Source organism: Amblyraja radiata, chromosome 24, assembly GCF_010909765.2.
Source record: "Amblyraja radiata isolate CabotCenter1 chromosome 24, sAmbRad1.1.pri, whole genome shotgun sequence".
Lineage (NCBI taxonomy): Eukaryota > Metazoa > Chordata > Chondrichthyes > Rajiformes > Rajidae > Amblyraja > Amblyraja radiata.
In genome coordinates, this window is record NC_045979.1 from 34491886 (window position 1) to 34500089 (window position 8204).

Here is an 8204-nt window from a genome sequence, read left to right on the forward strand (position 1 = left end):
CTGCCCGACCTGCTGAGTTACTCCAGCTGTTTGTGTTTTGCTCAAAATTCCAGCACCTGCAATTCCTTGTGTCTCACAAACTTTGGTGATTCATGAGCTAAGTTTATTGTTGTCGCCTGTACTGAGGTACAGGGAAAAGATTTTACCATGTTTCCAATGAGGGCCAAGTCATTGGGTATTTTTAAGGTGGAGATTGACAGGTTCTCCATTAGTACGGGAGTCAAGCGATATGGGGATAAGGCAGGAGAATGGGGTTGGGAGGGAGAGATAGATCAGCCATGATTGAAAGGTGGAGTAGACTCAATGGGCCAAATGGCCTCAATCTGCCCCTATCACTTATGAACTAATGAACTAAGAATCCTCATGAGATGAGTGATATAGACTTTACACTGAGTCACACAAACTGTACAAGATGAGATACTCAACGGGTCGGACAGCTTCTGTGGAGAGAGAACGAGAGTTAATGTTTCAGGTAGATACCTCCAACCAAATTGCATTATTTCCAATTCAGTCCGCGTAATGAAAATAGTCCATGGATCCTCCCGCTCCCAAGTTCTTCTCCAGTGTAGAAGACATGTGCCTAACTCTAGCAGCAGGCAGATAACACAGCCTGTGGGACTCTGAAGGGCATGAAAGAAGTCTCTGAATGCTTGCAACCATCTGGTGGCATCTTAATGGGTGAGCCTCCTGTCTAGATCAAGAGGCTTCGTCCATCTATGGTGGCCTCAGAAGGATCTTTGCTCAAATCTCTGGATTGGGATTTGAACCCAGGAGTCTCTCCACACAGAGCAAGAGCGCTCCCAACTGAAGCATCTCCCACACATCACTAAAGTGGCACAGAACGTGCTTTCAGACATTTAATGTTCAAAAACGTCATTCCCTTTATCTCCACAAGGGTCTCAAACAAGCCGCCCAGACATGGACATCACCACCGAGGCAGCAAGTTCCACGGACGCTTCTGGTTCAACATCTCCAAACAGGTTAGTAACTCGAAGAGCCAACTCAGCCTCACCTGAGAACAAATTAGTTAAGTTCAGTTCAGCTCAGTTTAAAGATACAGCGTGGAAATGGGCCCTTTGGCCCACCGAGTCCGCTCTGAGCAGCGATCACCCCATACACCAGTTCTGTTCTACACACTAGGGGCAATTTACTACAAACCCGCACGTCTTTGGAATGTGGGAGGAAACTGGAGAACCCAGAGTAAACTCTTGCGATCACAGGGAGAACGTACAAACTCTGCTCTGACAGCACCGGTAGTCAGGATCGAACCCGCGTCTCCTGTGCTGTGAGGCAGCAACTCTACCGCTGAGCTGACATCTCAATGGGCGAGCCTCATGTCTAGATCAAGGGCTTGGTACATCTATGGTGGCCTAGGAAGGATCCTTGCTCAAATCTCTGGATTGGGATTCGAACCAAGAAACTCCCCACACGAGCAAGATCGCTCCCAACTGAAGCATCTCCCACACGTCACTAAAGTGGCACAGAACGTGATTTTAAACATTTAATGTTCAAAGACTTCATTCACTTGATCTTCACATGGGTCACAAAAATGTCACCCAGATATCCTCACCTATTTGGTATGGGGGGAGGGGGGGGGGGGGGCATATCGGCGCAGCGGTAGAGTTGCTGCCTTACAACGCTTGTAGCGCCGGAGACCCATGTTCGATCCCGACTAGGGGTGCTGCCTGTACGGAGTTTGTACGTTATCCCAATGACCGTATGGGGTTTCTCTGAGATATTTGGTTTCCTCCAACACTCCAAAGACGTACAGGTATGTAAGTAGATTGGCTTGGCGTATGTGTCAATTGCCGCTAGTGTGTGAAGGCTAGTGTTAGTGTGCGAGGATCGCTGGTCGGTGCGGACTCCATGGGCCGTAGGGCATGTTTCCGCGCTATATCTCAAAACTAAACTGAACTGAATTAAAATATGGTCACCACCACCTCAGGAACCACCAAACCCACTCTGCCTCCGGAAGTATCGACCACCAGGGACTCGTGGTTCATCGCCTCGACACAGGTCAGTGACTCAAAGGACCAACTCAGCCTTGCGCATCTTCACCACAGTGTCAACGGCTGAAGCTGCGCAAGAAGGATAAATACAATCAGGGAGTTTACTGGCGGTCGCCGTGGGTTATTGTTACTTACTATATAACAGCAGATATTCCCTCCCTCACACATTGGTCAAAAATCATCTTCGTTCCCATCTCCACAGCCTGATCTTCCTCTCCTGGTGCTGTCCTGGAAGAGTACAGACCAGGTGGACTTTGCTACATCGGGAGAGGGCAGCATTCCTGCTGCCTGACCCGCTGAGTTACTCCAGCATTTTGTGACCATCTACAACCTTTCTCAGTTGTGAAAGTTGCCCCGCGCTCAGCTGCAGCCGCCGCCATGTTGTTGAGGCCGCTCTCCGTCTCTGTCTCCGCGTCGCTGCGGCTCCGGCGCCTCCTCTCCGTGTCCGTGGCCCGCGGGCCGCCCGCTGCCCGGGTGGCGGTGGTGCTGTCGGGCTGTGGGGTCTACGATGGCACCGAAATCCACGAGGCATCGGTGATCCTGGTGCACCTGAGTCGGCGGGGAGCGGACTACCAGGTCTACGCACCTGACGTCTTGCAGATGCACGTCATTGACCACGTGAAGGGGGAGCCAACAGCGGAGAGCAGGAACGTGCTGGTGGAATCGGCGAGGATCGCCCGCGGGCATGTGCAGGAACTCGGCAAACTCCGGGCCCAGGACCACGACGCCGTCATCTTCCCCGGGGGCTTCGGGGCCGCCAAGAACCTCTCCACCTTTGCCACACAAGGCCAGGACTGCCTGGTGATACCGGAGGTGCAGCGAGTCCTCACCGAGTTCCACAAGGCACAGAAACCCATTGGGCTGTGCTGCATCGCTCCAGTGCTGGCTGCCCGGGTGTTGGGGAAGGTGGAGGTGACGGTGGGCGACGAGGAGGAGGGGGGGGGGCGCTGGCCGTACGCTGGCACAGCCGCTGCCATCACGGCCATGGGGGCCCGGCACCGCATCACCGACGTACACCAAGCCCACGTTGATGCTGAGAACAAGATCGTGACGACTGCGGCCTTCATGTGTGAGACGAATGATTCACCACGTGTACGACGGCATCGGCGAGATGGTGCAGCGGGTGCTGCAGCTGACGGCACCCTGAGCCCAGGCCAACGTCACCCAGCGTCACCCTGTGTCTGTGTATGTGTGTGTGTGTGATTCTGTGAGATAGTGTGAGTGTGTGTGAGTGTGTGTGAGTGAGTGTGTGTGAGTGTGTGTGAGTGAGTGTGTGTGAGTGAGTGAGTGTGAGTGAGTGAGTGTGAGTGAGTGTGTGTGTGAGTGAGTGTGAGAGTGTGAGTGAGTGAGTGTGAGAGTGTGTGTGAGTGAGTGTGTGTGTGTGTGTGTGTGAGTGAGTGTGAGAGTGTGTGAGTGAGTGTGTGAGTGTGAGAGTGTATGAGTGAGTGAGAGTGTGAGTGAATGTGTGTGAGTGTGTGTGTGTGTGAGTGTGAGTGAGTGTGTGTTTGTGTGTAATGTCCGTGCCGTTACGGCGCTACCGGTTACCGCTGGGCAAGCATGCGTTCACCACACGCCACCTCACCATGCACGGGTGACCTGCCCATGCGGCTGCATTAATTATGTCGCATTAATGACGCGTGTGTACCTGTAGCAGGGTTGCGGTGCTGTGCAGACGTATAGTTTATTGTGTGTGTGAATGTGTGTGAGTGATTGGTGGTGGTCGGAGGGGCCGTAGGCGCAGATTGGCAGCCACGCTTCCGTCAGTCTGCCCCAGGGCAGCTGTGGCTACAGAAGTAGATTACCCCCACCGAGTGTGACTGAGGAGTGAATGAATAATGCGATGTAAAGCGCCTTGAGTATTAGAAAGGTGCTATATAAATCCCATCCATTATTATTATTATAGAGGGGAAACGTATCCTGTTGTCTGTAAAATCAGTCCCAGTACCTTGAGAAAGCGTGGCTGATCACATTCCAGTCCATTGATAAATACTCCTTGGCCCTGACTAAAGTCCCTCTGTCCTTAGTACACCCAGTGGCCCTACCATTGTGAATGTCTACCCTTATTTGATGCCAAAAACAAATAACTTCACACTTATCACGGTTCAATACCTGCTGGCATTGCTGTGCCCAACATACCAGCTGCTTCTTATCCTTCTGTGGTCTATGATTATCGTACTATCCAAAATGATACAATGTTGGTGTCATCTGCAAACTCGTTAATCATACTTCCAATATTAACATCTAAGGCCGGCAGATGAGACTAGTGTAGATAAGGTCATCTTGGTCGGCGTGGGGAAATTGGGTCAAAGGACGTGTTTTCGTGCTCTATGTCTGACCACCAACATGAACATCTATGTTGTTAATGTATTTAGTCATGGAACACCTCCAAGGAATGGGTGCATGTTGCGATATAAACATCTCACCAATGTCTACGCCACAACCTTGGATCACACTGGATGATTCCGTGTGCAATATGATGAAAGAAAATTCCCAGCGTTGATCTGAGATAACTCTGTGTGGAAGTAATAATATTTCCTTGGATTTCCAGGGACATCGTGTTGAATGTTCGCCGTGTTTGGGGTGTGTTACGCTGGGTACTCTTTGGAGTTCTGCTTCTCTTCCCGGTTTCCATCTGCTGTGTGACAACTTTTAAAAGGTAAAAGTTTGCAATCTCATCACTCTGGTGTTCACATTAAATTCAACTGGAAATGATGGGAATTTACTTTAGAAATATAGAGATAAAGTGTGGACATACAGTGCCTTCCATAATGTTTGGGACAAAGACCCTTCATTTATTTATTTGCCTCTGTATTCCACAATTTGAGATTTGTAATAGAAAAAATCACATGTGGTTAAAGTGCACATTGTCAGATTTTATTAAAGGGTACACAGCCAACCAAGTCCGCGCCGCCCAATGATCACCCCGTACACTCGCACTATCCTACACACGAGGGACAATTTACAACAATACAGAGGCCAATTAACCTACAAAACTACACGTCTTTGGTTTGTGGTAAGAAACCGGAGCACCCGGATAAAACCCACGCTGTCACAGGCAGAACATACAAACTCCGTACAGACAGCACCCGTAGTCATGATCAAACCCGGGTCTCTGGCGCTGTAAGGCAGCAACTCTACCGCTGCGCCACTGTGCCGCCCTGGGTCATTTCCTCGGGTAAAATTTGATGGTAGAGATTATAAACTGTGTTTTAATTGTTATTCAAGGAAAAAAACAGCCGAGACTTTGGAGATGGGGTCGGCAGTGGTGGAGGAAGGAGAGGAACAGCGCCGGTGGGCTGGCTGGGTGGGGCCTCACTTCGCATGGAGACGGCCGTGGGAGGCGAGGGGAAAAGGGTGCGTTGGTGGGTCGAGCTGGCTGGGTGGGGCCGACACCGACAACATCGCCAGGCCAGGTCGACCCCTGCAACTCCCACCCAGTGCCGTCTCCATGACAACGGACCTGTAAGCCCAAAATAAGACTCTGCTTTTTGACAACTTTGATATTTAAGAACATAAAATACTGCCAGAAATGTGGCAACTCTTGTGTACTGCATCATATAATCTGCTATTAATACTCTTGTCCTTATCTTCAGCTGTGCTTATATCATGTAAGATTTTTACTGAATTCTATACAAAAGAAATTTCACTGTACCCATTTGCATGAGACAATAAAGTATCATTGAACCATTGAACAATGGCGATATAAAAACGGTTAAATGATTACAAGTATTGAACTGTGGACACGCGTTAGAAGAATACGATGAAAATTAAGGGTAATGATTATATCAATATTGTTATTCTGACGGAATGACGCCCAATAATCATAATTTAGCTTTTCAGGGCCAGAGAGGGTGTTCACCAGTTGGAGATGTACAAATCTCATCACCTTGAACCTACAGCATCACCACACCCCACCTCTATCCAATCTAACTTGACCGCTTGAGGAGGAATGTCTTTAGCCAGAGGGTGATGAATCTGTGTAATTCATTGCCACAGACGGCTGTGGAGGTCAAGTCAATGGATATTTTCAAAGTGGAGATTGACAGGTTTACTCAGGGTGACAAAGGTTGAGGGGAGAAGGCAGGAGAATGGGATGGAGGGGGAAAGATAGATCATCCATGATTGAATGGCGGTGTAGACTCGATGGAGTAAATGGCCGAATTCTGCACCTATGTTTGCAGACACGTCTGTATATCCTGACATTCACCCAAAAGACAGCAGTACATAGACTAGAACTCAAAGCTGGCTCTCCAGAATGTGAACTTTTAACTTTATTACCAAATTAATTGCTGTGTAAAACCCGGTACATTGAATAATTATTAAAATAATCAAACATAAATGAAGATGGCTGAATTTTTGTCATAAAGTCATGTGATAAAAGTAGTATTAGGCCATTCGGCCCATCAAGTCTACTCCACCATTCAATCATGGCTGATCTATCTCTTCCTCCCAACCCCATTCTCCTGCCTTCTCCCAATAACCTGTGACACATGTACTAATTAAGAATCTATCTGGTGACGTGAGTGGACGTACCTGATCACGTTTGGCGTTGTCTTCTTTCACCTGGGTAATGTTTCAACACATGAGAAGCTGAGGAAGGCTGGACAAATTAGTGACGTGCATTTTGAGGTGGGTAAACAGATCACAAGTTCACACGTTCCAGGAGTAAAATTTGGCCATTTGGCCCATCGAGTCTACTCCGCCATTCAAACATGGCTGATGGTTGAGTTCTTCATTAGGATGGAGAGTGACATTATTAATTCAGAAACAAGGGTCCTGAACTTAAAGAAAGGTAACGTTGAGGGTATGAGAAGTGAATTGGCCAAGATAGACTGGCAATTGATTCTTAAAGGGTTGACGGCGGATATGTAATGGAAGGCATTTATAGGCTGCACGGATGAACTACAACAATTGTTCATCCCAGTTTGGCAAAATAATAAATCAGGGAAGCTAGTGCATCCGTGGATAACAAAGAAAATTGGGGATAGTATCAAAACAAAAGATGAAGCATAAAAATTAGCCAGCAAAGGCAGCCTACCAGAGGACTGGGAGAAATTCAGAGTCCAGCAGAGGAGGGCAAAGGGGTTAATTAGGAAAGGGAAAATAGATTATGAAAGAAAACTGGCAGGAAACATAAAAACTGACTGCAAAAGTTTTTATAGATATGTGAAGAGAAAAAGATTAGTTAAAACAAATGTAGGTCCCTTCCAGTCAGAAACAGGTGAATTGATCATGGGGAACAAGGACATGGCAGACCAATTGAATAACTACTTTGGTTCTGTCTTCACTAAGGAAGACATAAATAATCTGCCGGAAATAGCAGGGGTCTGGGGGTCAAATGAGATGGAGGAACTGAGTGAAATCCAGGTTAGCCGGGAAGTGGTGTTAGGTAAATTGAATGGATTAAAGACCGATAAATCCCCAGGGCCAGATAGGCTGCATCCCAGAGTACTTAAGGAAGTAGCCCCAGAAATAGTGGATGCATTGGTGATAAGTTTTCAACACTCTTTAGATTCTGGAGTAGTTCCTGAGGATTGGACGGTAGCTAATGTAACCCCACTTTTTAAAAAGGGAGGGAGAGAGAAAGCGGGGAATTTCAGACGAGTTAGTCTAACATCGGTAGTGGGGAAACTGCTAGAGTCAGTTATTAAAGATGGGATAGCAGCACATTTGGAAAGTGGTGAAATCATTGGACAAAGTCAGCATGGATTTATGAAAGGTAAATCATGTCTGACGAATCTTATAGAATTTTTCGAGGATGTAACTAGTAGAGTGGATAAGGGAGAACCAGTGGATGTGTTATATCTGGACTTTCAGAAGGCTTTCGACAAGGTCCCACATAAGAGATTAGTGTACAAACTTAAAGCACATGGTATTGAGGGTTCAGTATTGATGTGGATAGAGAACTGGCTGGCGGACAGGAAGCAACGAGTAGGAGTAAACGGGTCCTTTTCAGAATGGCAGGCAGTGACTAGTGGGGTACCGCAAGGCTCAGTGCTGGGACCCCAGCTATTTACCATATATATTAATGATTTGGACGAGGGAATTGAATGCAACATCTCCAAGTTTGCGGATGACACGAAGCTGGGGGGCAGTGTTAGCTGTGAGGAGGATGCTAGGAGGCTGCAAGGTGACGTGGATAGGCTGGGTGAATGGGCAAATGCATGGCAGATGCAGTATAATGTGAGGTTATCC

General features: G+C 47.9%; 1 pseudogene; it reads left to right on the forward strand.

Moving 5' to 3' along the window:
• Positions 1–2367: 2367 nt before the first annotated feature.
• LOC116987013 lies at positions 2368–3274 on the forward strand (annotated as a pseudogene).
• The last annotated feature ends 4930 nt before the right edge of the window (positions 3275–8204 follow it).